The following is a 19903-nucleotide window of genomic DNA, read 5'->3' as shown; positions in this document are numbered from 1 at the left end:
TTGCCTGATTGCCCTAGCCAGAACTTCCAACACTATGTTGAATAGGAGTGGTGAGAGAGGGCATCCCTGTCTTGTGCCAGTTTTCAAAGGAATTTTTCCAGTTTTTGCCCATTCAGTATGATATTAGCTGTGGGTTTGTCATAAATAGCTCTTATTATTTTGAGGTACGTTCCATCAATACCAAATTTATTGAGCGTTTTTAGCATAAAGGGCTGTTGAATTTTGTCAAAAGCCTTTTCTGCATCTATTGAGATAATCATGTGGTTCTTGTCTTTGGTTCTGTTTATATGCTGGATTACGTTTATTGATTTGCGAATGTTGAACCAGCCTTGCATCCCAGGGATGAAGCCCACTTGATCATGGTGGATAAGCTTTTTGATGTGCTGCTGAATCCGGTTTGCCAGTATTTTATTGAGGATTTTTGCATCGATGTTCATCAGGGAATTGGTCTAAAATTCTCTTTTTTTGTTGTGTCTCTGCCAGGCTTGGTATCAGGATGATGTTGGCCTCATAAAAAGAGTTAGGGAGGATTCCCTCTTTTTTATTGATTGAAATAGTTTCAGAAGAATGGTACCAGCTCCTCCTTGTACCTCTGGTAAATTCAGCTGTGAATCCATCTGGTCCTGGACTTTTTTTGGTGGGTAGGCTATTAATTGTTGCCTCAATTTCAGAGCCTGCTATTGGTCTATTCAGGATTCAACTTCTTCCTGGTTTAGTCTTGGGAGAGTGTAAGTGTCCAGGAAATTATCCATTTCTTCTAGATTTTCTCGTTGATTTGCGTAGAGGCAATTATAGTATTCTCTGATGGTTGTTTGTATTTCTGTGGGGTTGGTGGTGATATCCCCTTTATCATTTTTTATTGCGTCTATTTGATTCTTCTCTCTTTTCTTCTTTATTAGTCTAGCTAGCAGTCTGTCAATTTTGTTGATCTTTTCAAAAACCAACTCCTGGATTCATTGATTTTTGGGGGTTTTTTGTGTCTCTATCTCCTTCAGTTCTGCTCTGATCTTAGTTATTTCTTGCCTTCTGCTAGCTTTTGAATGTGTTTGCTCTTGCCTCTCTAGTTCTTTTATTGTGATGTTAGAGTGTCAATTTTAGATCTCTCCTGCTTTCTCTTGTGGGCATTTAGTGCTATAAATTCCCTCTACACACTGCTTTAAATGTGTCCCAGTGATTCTGGTATGTTGTATCTTTGTTCTCCTTGGTTTCAAAGAACATCTTTATTTCTGCTTTCATTTCGTTATGTACCCAGTAGTCATTCAGGAGCAGGTTGTTCAGTTTCCATGTAGTTGAGCGGTTTTGATTGAGTTTCTTAGTCCTGAGTTCTAGTTTGATTGCACTGTGGTCTGAGAGACAGTTTGTTATAATTTCAGTTCTTGTACATTTGCTGAGGAGTGCTTTACTTCCAATTATGTGGTCAATTTTGGAATAAGTGCGATGTGGTGCTGAGAAGAATGTATATTCTGTTGATTTGGGGTGGAGAGTTCTATAGATGTCTATTAGGTCCGCTTGGTGCAGAGATGAGTTCAATTCCTGGATATCCTTGTTAACTTTCTGTCTCGTTGATCTGTCTAATGTTGACCGTGGGTGTTGAAGTCTCCCATTATTATTGTATGGGAGTCTAAGTCTCTTTGTAGGTCTCTAAGGACTTGCTTTATGAATCTGGGTGCTCCTGTATTGGGTGCATAGATATTTAGAGAGTTAGCTCTTCCTGTTGAATTGATCCCTTTACCATTATGTAATGGCCTTTTTTGTCTCTTTTGATCTTTGATGGTTTAAAGTCTGTTTTATCAGAGACTAGGATTGCAACCCCTGCTTTTTTTTTGTTCTCCATTTGCTTGGTAGATCTTCCTCCATCCCTTTATTTTGAGCCTATGTATGTCTCTGCATGTGAGATGGGTCTCCTGAATACAGCAGACTGATGGGTCTTGACTCTTTATCCAGTTTGCCAGTCTGTGTCTTTAATTGGAGCATTTAGTCCATTGACATTTAAGGTTAATATTGTTATGTGTGAACTTGATCCTGTCATTATGATATTAACTGGTTATTTTGCTCGTTAGTTGATGCAGTTTCTTCCTAGCCTCGATGGTCTTTACATTTTGGCATGTTTTTGCAATGGCTGGTACCGTACTTGTTCCTTTCCATGTTTAGGGCTTCCTTCAGGGTCTCTTGTAAGGCAGGCCTGGTGGTGACAAAATCTCTAAGCATTTGCTTATCTGTAAAGGATTTTATTTCTCCTTCACTGATGAAGCTTAGTTTGGCTGGATATGAAATTCTGGGTTTAAAATTCTTTTCTTTAAGAACGTTGAATATTGGCCCCCACTCTCTTCTGGCTTGTAGAGTTTCTGCCGAGAGGTCTGCTGTTATTCTGATGGGCTTCCCTTTGTGGGTAACCCGACCTTTCTCTCTGGCTGCCCTTAAGACTTTTTCCTTCATTTCAACTTTGGTGAATCTGGCAATTATGTGTCTTGGAGTTGCTCTTCTGGAGGAGTATCTTTGTGGCGTTCTCTGTATTTCCTGAATTTGAATGTTGGCCTGCCCTACTAGGTTGGGGAAGTTCTCCTGGATGATATCCTGAAGAGTGTTTTCCAACTTGGTTCCATTTTCCCCCCACTTTCAGGCACCCCATCAGACGTAGATTTGGTCTTTTTACATAATCCCATACTTCTTGCAGGCTTTGTTCATTTCTTTTTCTTCTTTTTTCTTTTGGTTTCTCTTCTCGCTTCATTTCATTCATTTGATCCTCAATCGCTGATACTCTTCCTCCAGTTGATCGAGTCGGTTACCGAAGCTTGTGCATTTGTCACGTATTTCTCGTGTCATGGTTTTCATCTCTGTCATTTCGTTTATGATCTTCTCTGCATTAATTAGTCTAGCTGTCAATTCTTCCACTTTTTTTTCAAGATTTTTAGTTTCTTTGCGCTGGTACATAATTCCTCCTTTAGCTCTGAGAGGTTTGATGGACTGAAGCCTTCTTCTCTCATCTCGTCAAAGTCATTCTCTGACCAGCTTTGATCCGTTGCTGGCGATGGGCTGCGCTCCTTTGCAGGGGGAGATGCGCTCTTATTTTTTGAATTTCCAGCTTTTCTGCCCTGCTTCTTCCCCATCTTTGTGGTTTTATCTGTCTCTGGACTTTGATGATGGTGACGTACTGATGGGGTTTTGGTATAGGTGTCCTTCCTGTTTGATAGTTTTCCGTCTGAGAGTCAGAAGGACTGTCTGTTGGTCTGTTAGAGATTGCTTGAGGTCCACTCCAGACCCTGTTTGCCTGGGTATCAGCAGCAGAGTTTGCCGAAGATAGAATATTGCTGAACAGCGAGTGTACCTGTCTGATTCTTTCTTTGGAAGTTTCCTCTCAGGGTGACGCCACCCTGTGAGGTGTGGGGTATCAGACTGCCCCTAGTGGGGGATGTCTCCCAGCTAGGCTACTCAGGGGTCAGGGACCCACCTGAGCAGGCAGTCTGTCCGTTCTCAGATCTCAACCTCCGCGTTAGGAGATCCACGCTCTCCCCAAAGCTGTCAGACAGAGTCGTTCGGGTCTGCAGCGGCCCGGCTCTTTCCCCTAATGGACTGCAGCTGTGAGCTGTCCGCAGTGGTAGCGTCTACAGAGACAGGCAGGCTTCCTTGAGCTGCTGTGAGCTCCACCCAGTTCGAGCTTCCCAGCGGCTTTGTTTACCTACTTAAGCCTCAGCAATGGCGGGCACCCCTCCCCCAGCCTCGCTGCTGCTTTGCGGATAGATCGCCGCAGACGGCTGTGTTAGCAGTGAGGGAGGCTCCGTGGGCGTGGGACCCTCCCGGCCAGGTGTGGGATATATTCTCCTGGTGTGCCTGTTTCCTTAAAGCGCAGTATTGGGGTGGGAGTTACCCGATTTTCCAGGTGTTGTGTGTCTCAGTTCCCCTGGCTAGGAAAAGGGATTTCCTTCCCCCTTGCGCTTCCAGGTGAGGCGATGCCTCGCCCTGCTTCAGCTCACGCTGGTCAGGCTGCAGCAGCTGACCCGCACCGATTGTCCGGCACTCCCTAGAGAGATGACCCCAGTACCTCAGTGAAAATGCAGAAATCACCGGTCTTCTGTGTTACTCGCGCTGGGAGTTGGAGACTGGAGCTGTTCCTATTCGGCCATCTTCAAATATCGTATTTTTCATCTAGAAGTTATACCTGAATATTTTGTTTACTTTCTGTTTCTTTTCTTAACATGGTCATTCTTCTGGGATATACAAAAACATATTTAGAGTAGTTGTTTTAATGTCCTTCTCTGTCTTGCCAGGCAGGCTTTCCACTACAGTTTATGGGGTATGTGCTGTTCTCTGTGTTGTGTAAGTTCCGGATTTGTTTGTTCTATGTTTTCCAGTGAGTCTTTCTCCAGCCTTAGATATTTTCTTCTCAGATATGTGCACATCAGAACTTAGCTAAAGACTGGAGGGAATCCCTCCACAGATTTATTTCTCAACCCACTTTTCTCCTTTTCAGTGCTCTGTCCCAGTAAGTCTACCTGCTTCAACTTTCCCAAACTCTGATCCCTGTTTTCTTATTCTTTGCTGAATTTCCCCCTCCCTGTTCTGCAGCCTAGAGACTACCACCAGACAGTAACATGGGCAATTTGGTTCATCTCTTTGATTTTAATTTTCTGGAATATGATAGTCCTATATTGACATTTATACAATGTCTGATAACAGTTGATTCATATATTTTAATTTGTGTTCTAGTTTTTGAAGGCAGGAGGCCACCATTTCACTTTCCTACTAGCAATGTATGAAGCTTCCACATACTAACCAAGGCTTGTTATCATTATTGTCCTTTTTATATAGCTATCTCAGTGAGCATAAAATGATATCTCATGTGGTTTTGATTTGCCTTTCTCTAATGTTTGTTTATCTGAGAATATCTTTATTTTGCCTTTAATTTTGAAAAATATTTTTGCTGGACATAATATTCTTGGCTAACAACTATTTTTCCCTCCAGCATGTTGAATATGTCATTCAACTGTTTTTTGGCCTCTTTTGTTTTTCATAAGGGATTACTTCTGTATCTTATTGTGGTTTTCTTTTTATGTGATCCGTGGTTTTTCACTTGCTATTTTCAAGATTTTTCTCTTTATTCCAATGTAATCAGTTTTGCTATGCTGAGCCTTAATCTTTTTGTGTTTATCTTACTTGGAGTTCATTCTTGCATATGTAGATAAAAGTTTTTCAGCAAATTTGAAAAGTTTTCAACCATTATTGCTTTAAATATTTTTTTCTTTTCTCCTTCATCTTTCTCCACTTTTTTCTGGTACCGTTTTTATATGTATGTTGGTACACTCATTTAAAGGTATCTCACATTTCTCTGAGGCTCTGTTCACTTTTGTTTTTGTTGTTGTTCTATTTTCTCTCTGTTCTTTGGGTTTTGTAGTCGTTATTGATTCACTTAGTATTTCTTCTGCCAGTTCAAACCTACAGTTGGGCCCTTCTAGCAAACTGTTCATTTTGTTTATCTTTTCAACTCCAGAATTAATTTTGGTTCTTGTTTTTTTAATAACTTATGATCATCTCTATTTAATTAGACATTGCCATTACATCTTTTTTTTTTTTACTTATTTAAGCATAGTTTCCTTAGTTCTTTGAATATATTTATAATAGATACTTTAAAAACTTTGTTATAGCTGACATCTGGTCCATCTCACAGGCAGTTTTTGTTGCCTGCTTTTTTTTTTTTTTTTTTTTTTGCATGTATGTGAGTCATACTTTTTAAAAAATATCTCATTTTTTTGTTATAAACTGGAAATTTTTGGTAATATGTTGTAACAATTCCAGATACTAATTCTATTCCTCTTTTATGGGGCTTGCTTTTGTTATTGTTTATATTTTTTATCTTGGGTAGACTATTTTATTGAAGTCTTTTTTGCGGTGTGAAATCACTTGAAATAATATTTTTTGAATTTGTACTATGTACTAGGGGCATTTTATATATGAGAAGACTATGGCTCAAAGAGGTTTGATGACTTTTCTGGAGCCACTTACCTAGTCACTACAGCAAAGATATTCAAATAAAAATTTGTCTAACTCAAGAGTACTCTCCTGTGTAAATAGGATACAATAATGAAGGTTGCAGAGGATGTATGTATTCGTTTTCTATTTTCTACTATAACATATTACCACAAGGTTAATGATTTAAAAATACAAAATTTTAATATTGAGTTCTGTGCCCTCACATGCCAAAAGCCACCTGGCATGGCAACTGCACACCACTCTGCATCCTACAGCGTGGATCCTCTGCATGTGTCTTTGGGAGATGAGCTCACTGAAATGGCCATGTCCAGTCAAGGACACTTTGAGGGAAATTTTGAGTCACTGGATCTTGCAGAATTTGCTCAAAATCAGCCATGGGGGTAAGCTGTTTGGACAGGAATCTGGATCTATGGCTAAAAAGTATCCCGTGGCAACCCAGTTGTTAATTGGAAGCTTCACTGGATGGTGTATGAGTTTCATATTCCAAAAGGTTGAAAATTGGCTGCAACAGCTATGGGGGTGAACTTTTTCTTCTTTGGCTTGCAAGTCATACTGAGTGCCTCAAAGATGACTGGCAACAACTGGAGAAGGACATGAAGAAAGCCAAAGTGATGAAGATCCATAAGAACAATCAGATACCTACTGAGGTCAAGAGCAAAGCTGAGGAGGTGGTATCATTTGTGAAGAAAAATGTTCTAATGACTGGGGGAATTTTCAGAGGTCTTCTGCTTGGCATGGCATTATAAGGAGGATGGCCTCATTTCTATTGTTCTTGTTTTTTTTTTTTCCAGCCACCAGCTTCTATACTCCATCATAAGGCATAGAGTCCTGCCTCTTCTTTTCCCATGCCTTCCTCCGTGCTGTGGCAAATCCAAATGGCTTTTAGAAGCCTCTGTTGGTATAAGTTAATATGGTCCTACCATGAGCTTGATGGTGGCAGAAGAGACAGTAGATATCACTTCTCCTTCCAGTCACTATTAAAGATATTCTTTACTCAGAAAAAAAAAAAAAAAAAGTTCTGGATGTCAGAAGTTTGAAATGAGTGTTACTCGACTAAAATTAAGATATTGGCATGTCTTTTCTACATTCCTTGGATCACAGCCTTCTTCCTCTATTTTCAAGCCAGTAGCATTGGGCTGAGTTTTCCTCACACTACCATCTCCCTTGTTCTCTCTTCTATTTCCCTCTGCTGCTGTTAATGATCATTGTATATACATTGGGCACACCTGGATAACTCAGAACATTCTCCATAATTTCAGACCAGGTGAATAGAAGCCTCTATTTTATCTACCATCTTAATTTATCTTTTCCTAATGTATTCACTGGTTCCAGAGATTTGAGCATGGACATCTTTGGCTGGCTATTATTTTGAGTGGAAGGTCAAAGAGAGGACAGGTATTAGAGTCTGTGGAAAAAGCAGTATCTAGGAAATATTTGGTAGATGAGTGAGGGAGCCTTAAGAGATTGGTAGATTGAGGGAAAAATTTGATAGAGAGTAAGAATCTTAAAGCTATATGAGGTGGGGGATAGCCAAGAAAGGTCTTAGCACAGTGATATTCAATGTGGGGTTGGGATGAGGGTATATTTCCATAAGACAACATATGAGTCTTAGAGGTAGGCTAGTGGTTTGAAATTAAAACAGTATTTTTTATAGTCCTAGAATTTGTTTTTGTCATATTTAATGTTACTTGAATTTAAAAAATTGAAAAATGTGTAACATTTTATACTTTTCACAGAAAGAGATAAGTTTTGGAAGAGTAACTGGAAACACTAACTGATAAGTTGATCAGGGAGATAGGATCATAAATAAATACATAAGGCTGGATTTTGAAAAAAGAGGCGACATTTTTTCCTCTGACCCAGGACAGTGAGCGAATTAATGGCTGGGTAAAAGTTTGGATGGATTTTGGTAATAAATGGATTCAGAAACAGGTGTGCTGCATTTGCAAGTTCTTTGACTAGAAAACTTGATTTTTGGCCTGACGCGGTGATTCATGCCTGTAATTCCAGCACTTTGGGAGGCCAAGGTGGGCGGATCACCTGAAGTCAGGAGTTTAAGACCAGCCTGGCCAACATGGAGAAACCCCGTCTCTACTAAAAATACAAAAATTAGTTGGGCATGGTGGTGCATGCCTGTAATCCCAGCTACTCAGGAGGCTGAGGCAGGAGAATCGCTTGAATCCGGGAGGCAGAGGTTGCAGTGAGCCGAGATTGCACCATTCCACTTAGCCTGGGCAACAAGAGTGAAACTCTGTCTCAAATAAATAAATAAATAAATAAATAAATAAATATAAAAATAAAAAGAGAAAACTCTTGATTCTTGTAATCCTATCATATCCCATCTCTTTTTGTGAATAAAGTAATTTTGAAGAATAGTAAAATAATTAAGAGCCACTGCCTGAATCATTCTAGACAATAAAAATTAAAATTTTGTGAAATGGTTGAAAATTGCACAGAATAATTTTTTTTTCCTGAGCTCCTTTTTTTTTTCTTTTTTTTTTTTTTTTGAAACAGAGTCTCGCCCTGTTGCCCAGACTGGAGTGCAATGGTGCAATCTTGGCTCACTGCAGCCTCTGCCTCCTGGGTTCAAGTGATTCTCCTGCCTCAGCCTCCCAAGTAGCTGGGATTACAGGCACCCACCACCACACCTGGCTAATTTTTTGTATCTTTAGTAGAGATGGGGTTTCACTATATTGGCCAGACTGGTCTCAAACTCCTGACCTCGTGGTCTGCCCGCCTCTGCCTCCCAAAAAGTGGGATTACAGGTGTGAGCCACCATGCCTGGCCCTTCCCTGAGGTTCTTACTCAGAGTTGTAGTTTCAGTTATGTCTATGTCAGGTGTGTTCACGTATTTGGGAGACTATGGATCCTCACTTATCTGACATCTCTTAGAGATAAGATGTTTCAATGCATTTTTAAGACAACATTGAAAGTTGAAAAAAACATGTCCTTAAAATTCAGTTTGAGAAATTTTTATACTTTTTTTTCCTAGTGTTAAATTTTCCCTGCACAGGTATATTCCCTAGAAATTGCCATAGGCATTTTTTTTTTTCCCAAAAGGTAGACACAGCTTCAGGGATGTGTGGAAACACTACACAATAACTACTGGATATGACTTTATGGGCTTCTGGATTTAGCATTCCTAATAGAGAAATATGAATATTATATTTTGTCTTTGCTCATCAAATATAGCATATTAAATAGTTATTAAATTTTACTCTAGTCCATGCCTGTGGGGATTGCAAACCTAGATAAATGCAAAGGAGCTGGAATTGCAAAAATTACGTCAGTAAAGAGGTATACTGTGTGTAGTTTGCTGACATGTTTTGCCAAAGTAGAATATTGAAAATTATTATATCAATGTACTGATTTTGGTCACTACATACTATTGGAAATTGTTATGTTGTTATATAATCACTTAATTAAACTTATAATTTCCAAAAGACAAACAAGAGCTTATTAACTATGTTTTGGGTTGTTAGATTAGGAATGTTTACACTTGAATCTCCAAGGCTTTGTGCCTTGAATTTTCTTTAAAGAAAGGAAAGTCTTGGCTGAGGCTGACTTTCTGTAGAGAAAGACTTGTGAAATGCAAATGATTTTCATCCATCCAAAATCTCATTATCTCAAGGCTCAATTTGGGGAAAACCTGCTTCCAAACTCATTCACTTTGCTGTTGCCATGGCTCAGATTCTTGCTGGCTATTTGTTGGAGCTATCAGTTTCTTGCCATGGGGGCTTCCGTGTGGGGCCAGCTCAGGTGAGATCTGGCTTCCCTGAAGTGGGGGGCAGATAGAGAGATCAAGAGAGAGAGGGGAGGAAGTCATAGTCTTTTGGTAACTAATTGTGGAAGTGATATACTGTTACTTTTGCCATATTCTATTCATTAGAAGTAAGTCACTAGGTCCAGCAATTCAAGGGGAGGGGATTGTACCAGGGAATGAACACAAGGAGGCAGGATCATCTTAGAGGCTGCCTATTATGGTGGTAAAAACAGACCCATAGTATTTGCATTTGGAAATCACTTTTTCTGATTAAATATGTCTGGCTGTTAGTCATTTTATAGTCTTGCTTTTAAAGCTATTATGCTAATGAGGTTAAAGCAGAAATCAGAATGAAAATTTTTCAATGACACCATTAGAGAACATACGTCACCTGTGCTAGCGTTATCACTTGAGTTTTCTGAGACTTGTAATAGATACTTGTTACAACCTCTACTTTCCTTAAATGTCATCTATTTTAAAAGCTTTAGGTAAAGCCTCTCACCAGTTGTCTGGACATGTCTATACAGATGTTGTTTCCTTGCTGAGTTTATTGTATTTTCCATTTGACTTTGAGGAGCAGTATATGAAAACCAGGAGCATTTTACTTTATAGAAGTTGGTTTGATTTTCTAGGTTTTCCTTCAAAACGGTAAATAGTAAAAATAAAACAATACAATACACATAAATACAAATGCAGAATCCATCTCATAAATCCAAAATATCCTCTTCAGAGTCATTGGAAATTTTTCTTCTTCTTCTTATTATTATTATTTTTTTTTTGAGATGGAGTCTGGCTCTGTCGCCCAGGCTGGAGTGCCGCGGCGGGATCTCAGCTCACTGCAAGCTCCGCCTCCCAGGTTTACGCCATTCTCCTGCCTCCGCCTCCCAAGTAGCTGGGACTACAGGCGCCCGCCTCGTCGCCCGGCTAGTTTTTTGTATTCTTTAGTAGAGACGGGGTTTCACCGTATTAGCCAGGATGGTCTCGATCTCCTGACCTTGTGATCCGCCCGTCTTGGCCTCCCAAAGTGCTGGGATTACAGGCTTGAGCCACCGCGCCCGGCCTGGAAATTTTTCTTTTTAAAGTCACAAACTGGAGTTTTCAAGTCTTCATGCACAATTCATATGGTAAGGAAAAAAAAGATGTATATGCTATACCTTAGTAGCTAGATGAGAAAGGCCCACCATCTTCCCTATCAATGATAGGGTAGGAGTTACATTAGGTTATAAAAATATATTGGTTGTATTTCACAGAGCTTACAATAATACTTGGGTTGTCTGAACCTATATGTTGTAATAGACATTGTGGTTTTGGGGAAACCTGTAACCCTCTTTCCCCACTTTAACGGAGAGACAAAAATTCACTAAATATAGTAACTATCTCCTAAGTTATTCTGAAGATTAAATAATCAAATAGAATTATAATAAGGGCACGGTTTTGTTTAGCTAGCTTTTGAAACTCTAGCGCCCTTTCAACAGTGCTGTAGGCTTCATGGGTATTCAATTCTTTTTTTTTTTTTTTTTTTTTTTTTTGAGATGGAGTCTGGCTTTGTCCCCTAGGCTGGAGTGCAGTGGTGCGATCTCGGCTAACTGCAAGCTCCACCTCCCGGGTTCACGCCATTCTCCTGCCTCAGCCTCCTGAGTAGCTGGGACTACAGGTGCCCGCCACCGCGCCGGGTAATTTTTTTATTTTTAGTAGAGACGGGGTTTCACCATGGTCTCGATCTCCTGACTTTGTGATCCGCCCGCCTTAATTCTCAGTGAACGTTGACAATTGTGAATATTCAACAATAAAATAGATTTCTCTAGGTGTCAGCAAGGATCCTTTAACTGGCAATAGTCAAGCAGAAGTTTTGAAACACCTATTAGGAACTGGAAGGGATTAATAAATTAGGAAATTTATTGGTATGCTTGACTTTAAGTCATGGTGTGTTGTAACTGCTGTTTTAGAATTGTTGGCTTAATAATCTTACCTCTTTTTGAGGATTAAAGTGAATAGCTATAATTTGAATGTCTCCCTGTGAGCTTCTCTGGTCAATTGAGGTAAGGAAATCAGTAATAAAGACTCAGAGATCTTAACATACTAAAATTTTGGTTTAGTTCACTTGGCTCTATCTCCTGTAGAATCAACAGCTCAAAAATATTGGAAAGTAAAAAGGAAGTCTGTAAGTTTTCCTTCAAGATAAATTAAATATTGTATATTTTCTAAGCAACAATGAAGTTGTACTATTCTATACCAAAATAATTAGTTGATTCAATAAGTTCTTAGAAGAGGATTAGATCTTTTAACTAGGTTAGTTCTCTAAATAATCAATAAATTACATCAGATAATTACTCATAGAATAATTTTTAACTAGCATCCATAATAGAAATACCTGCATTCTAACTCCAGATTCCCCATTCATTACTAAGAGAACTTGAGTAAGTTACTTAATCTTTCTATAAAGTGATACCAATATTAACATCGACCATATTAGGGCTATTGTGACCTTTATGAAGAAAATGGAATTTAAATGTTTAACAGAATTCCCCTCCATGCCATTAGACCAATATATATTAGTTACACATTTTAGCCTTATATTACTAAATAGACTCAGCCTGAGCTTTCTTTTCTTCTTTAAGTGTTAAGTATTTGGCTTCAAGTTTGTATCTCATTTTCCTAACAGAAGACCAGGAAAAGAAGCAGCAAAGTAAAGTAAGTGAGCCCTCTATGTCTGACCTTTAGTCCATTGTTTCAATATATGATTTCCTAATCTCAACCCGGGGAATAACAAGAACTGACATGTATTCCCAGAGTGACTTCCTCTGACAACTCATAGCAGTCTAGAATAGAATAGAATAGGCTGAGTTAAAAATTTTAGATTATCTTCATTCTCTTTCTGCTAGATGTGTTCTGAAAATAGTTTGTACAAGTTAAGTTTCACTTCTTTCCTCTAGGAATGTTCCTCTAGGTGTGTTTGTTTTAATTTGGCTCTCTTTGATTTTTTTACATGGCTTAATGTATGTATTTTTATGCTCTTAATGTTCTTAAATTCCTGGCACTCAGTTTCAGAGCTTTTATATCACACTAAAATCTGATATTCACATATTTGCAACTTTTTGAAACTGGATAACTTATAAGTACTGTTTTGGAAAAAAAAATGAATTGTATTCCCTTCTCAGTTATCATTATTTAAATGGCATCTCTGCCTTCATTGAAATTTTTTCTTTTGCTGTTGCTCTCATTAAATATATTTTTTGCAATTTGAGTTTGATCATTTCTTGTCTCTGCCTTGAAAAATGCATTTTAAAATTGTAGCCAAGAAAAATGACTGTGAAAGATCGCAATCTCATAGTCATATAAGCACTTGCTCATCATAGGTCTGTAGAGATTATTTTTTATAACAGGCCTACAGAACTCTTTATTCTGTATATTAATTTGATAAATTTTACTTTTTAGATGAATTTTACTATTCTTACATCTACAGAAAAGCCAGTAAGATAGTCAAGAAAGTTCCCCTATATTCAGCACTCAATATCCCTTAGTAAGCTTCAGTAACATATTTTGTTAGTACTCTACTGACAAAATTTGTTACAATTAATGAATCATTGTTGATACTACATTATAACAAAAGTCTATGTTTTACGCAGGTCATAGTTTTTACTTAATGTCCATTTTCTGTTTCAGAATACCACGTTCTCTTTAGTTGTCATGTCTTCTTAGACTCCTTTTGGGTATGACAGTTTCTCAGACTTTCCTTGCTTTGATGACCTCAACAGTTCTGAGGAGTACTGGTCTGGTAGTTTGTAGAATGTCTCTCATCTAGGACTTGTGTAATGTTTTTCTCATTAGCAGACTGATGTTATGGATTTGGGGGATTAAGACCACAGAAGTGAAATGCCATTTTCAGCATATTGTATAGGTTGAGTAACCCTTAGCTGAAATGCTTTGGGATTTTGGATGTCTTTTTGATTTGGGAATATTTTTTCTAAACACAATGAAATATCTTGGTGTTGGGACCCAAGTCTAAACATGGAAATTAATTTATGTTTCATATACACCTTATATACATAGCCTGAAGATAATTTCATACAACGTTTTAAATAATTTTGTGCATGAAACAAAGTTTGTGCACATTGAACTATCAGAAAGCAAAGGTGTCACTATCTCATGTCTTCTGTGCTCAACAAGTTTTAGGTTTTGGAATATTTTGGATTTTGGATTAGGGATGCTCAACTCCTATCAACATGACTTATCCCTGCTGTTGTTGACGTTGAGCATCTAATTTTTGTGTATTTAAAAAAATTTCTCATTTAGAAGCCATTATTATTTGGATACCAAATGTCTATGCTTATATATTCATGTTTGGTACTATCTGCCCTAGACCAACTTGTGTACTGTTCATTATGTATATCACCCACTGGCTGGTACTTTTTTTTTTTTTTTTTTTTTTTTTGAGGCGGAGTCTCGCTCTGTCGCCCGGACTGGAGTGCAGTGGTCAGATCTCAGCTCACTGCAAGCTCCGCCTCCCGGATTTCCGCCATTCTCCTGCCTCAGCCTCCCGAGTAGCTGGGACTACAGGGGCCCGCCACCTCGCCCGGCTAGTTTTTTTGTATTTTTAGTAGAGACGGGGTTTCACTGTGTTAGCCAGGATGGTCTCGATCTCCTGACCTCGTGATCCGCCCGTCTCGGCCTCCCAAAGTGCTGGGATTACAGGCTTGAGCCACCGCGCCCGGCCGGCTGGTACTTTTAAGGTGAAGCTGGGTTAGGAACATCCCTGTGATTTAATGCAAAGATGTTAATCTACCCACAAGAAGACCTCTAATCTGGGTTGGTGGTATAAGAATGGGAATTGATTTTAATGCCTTGGAAGAGAATCCTGTGAGAAATAGACAGTGGTCAGAACCCCAGACATACGGATTTTTTGTCTTGGAAGTAATCCATTTTCAGATAGGAAATAGTGTACCGGACTATAAACCACTGGAGAATCTCAAATATACAAATCGGGAGAAAAGGGTATATTGAAGAAAATAAATCAACACTCTCATGTGTACATGTGTTCTCAGGACTAACACTGAGTAGTGCAATCCAGACCTAAAACAGCAAGATTCATTTCAGATCCCATTGCCTAAAATGTCATGTCCCCACTGGACAAGATGAAGTTTTACTTTATCTTGACTTTGAGCTTGCAGAGAGATGACCTTATGACCCCAGCCAGCTAAGTCTTTGGAGAAGGAATGTGTGGGTATCAGTGTAGGGTCAATTAATTGAACTTTCTGCTCATTCATTTATATGAGAGAAAATTAAAGGACAGGGTGCCTGTTGTTTAAATTGTAGAGTCAGTAGCATGCCCAGATTTAGAACTCAGAACCCTTAAAATTTTTTTGTTCCTTATTCCTTCATCTTTTAAGAGTTTGAAAACTCTTCTTATCCCAGCACTTTGGGAGGCCAAGGCAGGAGAATTGCTTGAGTCCAGCAGTTTAAGACCAGCCTGGGCAACAGAGGGATACTTTGTCTCCACGAAAAAAAAAAAAAGTAAGAAAATATTAGCTGGAGTATGGTGGTGTTCAGCTGTGGCTCCAGTTACTAGGGAGGCCGAGGTGGGAGATTCGCTTGAGCCCGGGAGGTCAAGACTGCAGTGAGCCGCGATCACCTGGGTGACAGAGCAAAACCCCAACTCACCAAAAAACAGACAAAAAACCAACCAACCAACCAACCAACCAACCAACCAACCAACCAACCAACAAAAAAGACCTCTTCTTAAAAGATTATCTGTATTTTTTCTGTCATTTCTTAACTTTAAGTTTATTTTATGCAGATATTAACTTTTATTTAATATTATAGACCAAATCATATGAGAAATTTGCTAGATTTTATTGCTGCTAGTGTTAGGTACCAGATTTTCCAACTAAGGATAGTTTATTTTCATTGACAATATGAAGTAAAACTAAGATACTGGTTTATTTCTATTGATTATGCCAGAGGAAAAGTTATCTTAGCTGATTCTTATATAATAAAGTCATACTTAGAGGATTATCTCTTTTAAAAGCAGAAGAACTTTTTTCTCATCTTTACACACAAAGCAAGTTAGAGCTCTTGGAGGAATAAATGTGAAATATATATTGTGTGGAGTGATAGTTGATGAAATTTCTTTTCCTGATTATTCTATTTAAGAAAGAACTAAATCTTTTCTTCTCCTTGTCTTATAGGTTTTGCAACCTTGATCATTTTTCTTTTTTCTTTTTTCTAAATCCAAAGGGACTGCAACAACCAGATGTCATGAACTTAAACTTTATTAAAATTGGTTTTCTTCACAGGATTTTCATTAGCTTCTCATGGTTTACTCTTTCTAACCCACAGCCTGGTGTTTCTTTTAACACACTGCACTTTAGGTTTAAAATGATCTAATAAAATAATGCTTCTCTAATATGTAACTTTAAGCAAAGTTGACTCTTGAATAAGAACTCACAGCGAATATTTTTAAAAGTGGACCTTGCTTGTTAGCTCTAGGTATAACGGCAGGAGATATAATCTTAGTATAACTAGAAATAACCTCAGTGTGATAACATACTTAAAACCCACAGGATTATGAAACATATAATTATAAGAGAAATTCTGCTGAGGAGCATTTGTGCCAAAGAAGGGATGACACTATTTTCACTGCCCATCAACTGAGGATAATTGGCAATAACACACCTCAGGTACATAAATAGATGTGCAGTGCCCATGGATAACATGCACTTCAGCAAGAGATTGCTGTGAATACAAAATGGACTTAGAAAGAGGCTAGGAAACTTGAAATGTTCACACATAACTTGTCACCTTTAAAAAAAAAAAACTACAACAAAAATCCACGAGTTCTCCAAAGACTAATGGTGAGAAATGAAGTGTTTGAGGCACTGAATAATGAAGTCTCTGTGATAACTTCAGTTCAGTAAATAAAATATGTCTTATGTCACCATCCTAGGATATGAACATATTCAAGATTAGGAAGAAAACTCAAAATAACTTTCAATTTTCAAGTGAGAAAAGAACATTTCAAAAAGAAGATCAAGGTCCTTAACTCTTTATTGTATTGAAAATAAGTTCACTCTGCCATGATTACTGTTGTATTTTGAATATACCCACAGCACTTGATATATAATAGTCACTTAATATATTTTGTTGAATGACTTCAGAAGGAAAATATTGATAGATAGTTGAATTATCAATTATGGCATAATGTTAGAAATTCCTAGGTTGATTCAAAATATTATTACAGCTCAAACTGTCAATTTCTCCTTTTTTTCAAATAACTAGCAAGTAGGGTACTTTTGTCTCCTTATCGTTTGTCAATGTACTAAAGACTAAGTGCCTGAGTCTATTACCAGGTGAGAAAGAGAGGTGAATAAATATGGGATCAGAATGATTGACAATTAAAATCTATGTGTAATCATTTTTCACTAAGAGTTATTAATTATAAGCATGATGAAAACAATATAGTTAATAAGAGCATACAAAAGATTATTCTTGGAACACACAGCAGTGGAATTTTAGGGATACAAAGTAAGAGATCATTAAAAAGGAAAAGCAATTGAGAAAGGGTAGTTATTTTATTAATAAAAAAGTTGTGAAAAGTTATGTCAAACATTTTCACAGCTTACCTAAGAAGTTCTTATTTTACTGAAAGTAAAGGAAATGGATTGGACATAACATGAAAATTATTGGCGTATTTTGTTAACCTTTCCATCCACATCTCATTTACATAGAATATAGCTTAAAAATTATTTTATGGTGAACTGTAAGCTCTTACAACACAGGGTCTGCAAACAGATTTATTTCGTTAATAAGCAGGAAAGACAAGAAGCTTGATTAGTAGTTTGTTTTTTCCTCTAGCAAATTGTTTCTCTTTGAAATACATTGTCTAGTGTTATTTTTAGTAGAATTTGTAAATGACAGGTGGATGAAAGTTTTTCTTTTTTGAATTTGACTTGATTGCAAGAAATTAGCTAATTTCATCCCTCAGTTCCCCCCAAGTCAGTTACAGCTGTACATGCAGTGTTATCTGAATTGGAAATATACTTCAAAAATCATTCATTTGCATGTCTATTAAGAGAACAGGCAAAATTCTAATGACAACAATTACTTGCCCTTTCCTGATGCTCTTTAAATAAAGTACTTTGCAAACTGTACATAAATTTGCCTAGGCCGGGCGCGGTGGCTCAAGCCTTTAATCCCAGCACTTTGGGAGGCCGAGACGGGCGGATCACGAGGTCAGGAGATCGAGACCATCCTGGCTAACACAGTGAAACCCCGTCTCTACTAAAAATACAAAAAAAACTAGCCGGGCGAGGTGGCGGGCCCCTGTAGTCCCAGCTACTCGGGAGGCTGAGGCAGGAGAATGGCGTGAACCCGGGAGGCGGAGCTTGCAGTGAGCCGAGATTGCGCCACTGCACTCCAGCCTGGGCGACAGAGCGAGACTCCACCTCAAAAAAAAAAATAAAAATAAAAATAAATAAATTTGCCTTAAAATGTTATATTATTCATATATAGTACATTCTCAGAAAGAACTTCTTAGGTTGGAAAAATGGAGTGCTATCTCTATCATTGCAGATTTGAATACAGGTTATTGTTGTCGTTGTTTTTTTTTTACTGGAGTGGAATGAGATGCAGTAGTTTACAACATGAAACAAGACATATATACTGGGGGTTAAGTCAATAAAACATTCCACTGATGTTTTCTTTGAATAGAGACACTAACCAAAGATCAAATGTCCTAGAAAAACTGGGTATTAATATTTTCTCATAAAATTAGTAACAGAAATACCTGCTTTGTCAGGTATTTGTTGAATTTGTCAGATATTCTATGAATTTGTTCCTAATTCATAGAATTAGGGTATGAATTTAGTTACTACAGTAGAAATGAAACTAACACGTAACAATCTGGAGGCAGGCAGTTAAGGGCTGGTAGAACAGCTCTACCTCATGAGGTCTTCTAAAGATTCAGTCTCCTTCACATTTGTCATTCCATCATCTTCTCTGGTTCTCATCTGCAGGGTTCGATGGCTTACCATATCGTCTATGGTCTAGTCACTGGAAAGAGAAAAGGAGACAAGTGGAGACCCTCTTCCTTTAAAAGAAGGACATGAAAGTTCTACATATTTATCACTTCTCTTCACATCCCATTGACAAGAACTTTGTTATAACATGCCACATTAAGCTCCATGAGAGATTGAAGAGTTTATTCTTTCTTTTGGTTGTCCATGTGCCCAACTAGGAACTCTTATTATTTAAGAATAAGAGAATAAATTTTGGGAGACAATTATCGTTTTCTGTTCCACTTCCCAGTTCTTAGGATTGCAGTGAGGGTCAAATAAAGTGATGAAAGGAGAGGAAGTATATTAACTGATAACACAGTAAAATAAAAACAGTAGTCACTAGTCTTGAAATCAGCTACTAGGACCTGAGTGGGAACACAGCTCTGAATTTTAGTTTCTATCTATAAAAAAGCAGCCTGAATAGATGATCTTTATGTTCCTTTTGCATGCCTTGTGTTATGATCTTAAAGTTCTTTGTGTCTTTCTTAAGTAACTCTGTGATTCTTCTCTAGAACCTTCATGTGCAGGCTGATTGCTTGGTTTTATCTTGTCTAATACAGGTACGTTTCTCTCCTTCATCAGTTTCCGCTCCTTAGTCTGACTCCTAATGTTGGTGGTTCCAATATCTACCCTGACTTCTCTCTCTTGCATATGGCATAAATCCTCATGTTTTTGTAAGTTCTTTGTGCAATTTCTGTAAAGACAGGAACACAGCTGAAAACAGGAAGATGTATCTCTGGAACTGCGGCAATCATCAGGCCACGTATCTGTAAATCACACTTGGAGTGGGCAATTAACTAGGTCTCCTCCCCACTGAGAACCCTGAAGCATTGTAAAACGTAGAACCTGGAGCCCTGCTGGATTTAGCCAGGAATTCAATATTTACATGGGTCACCTCGGACATATGACAGCACTTGCCAGAGTGATAAAAAAAGGTTTAACAGTGTGATCATAAATCTTGGGTCCAGCCTGGGCACTTGACTTTTCCCTATCTTGTTTTAAATCAGTTTGAAAAAGACAGGGGGAGATAATTATGATCACAGAATCTCTGAATCAGAAGAAAACACAAAGGTCATTTCACTTAATTTCCCTCCGGAAGAAG

General features: G+C 38.1%; 1 protein-coding gene and 1 pseudogene across 3 annotated transcripts in view; both read left to right on the top strand.

Annotated features, from left to right (window-relative positions):
• Positions 1-19903, top strand: part of GRM1 (glutamate metabotropic receptor 1) — a 460907-nt gene that overhangs the window by 158460 nt on the left and 282544 nt on the right. The window lies entirely within an intron of this gene.
• On the top strand, positions 6087-7000 carry LOC117097322 (annotated as a pseudogene).

Source organism: Trachypithecus francoisi, unplaced genomic scaffold, assembly GCF_009764315.1.
Source record: "Trachypithecus francoisi isolate TF-2019V2 unplaced genomic scaffold, Tfra_2.0 Lachesis_group15, whole genome shotgun sequence".
NCBI lineage: Eukaryota > Metazoa > Chordata > Mammalia > Primates > Cercopithecidae > Trachypithecus > Trachypithecus francoisi.
Note: the sequence above shows the minus strand (reverse complement) of the source record. Positions and strands in the feature narration are given on the sequence as shown.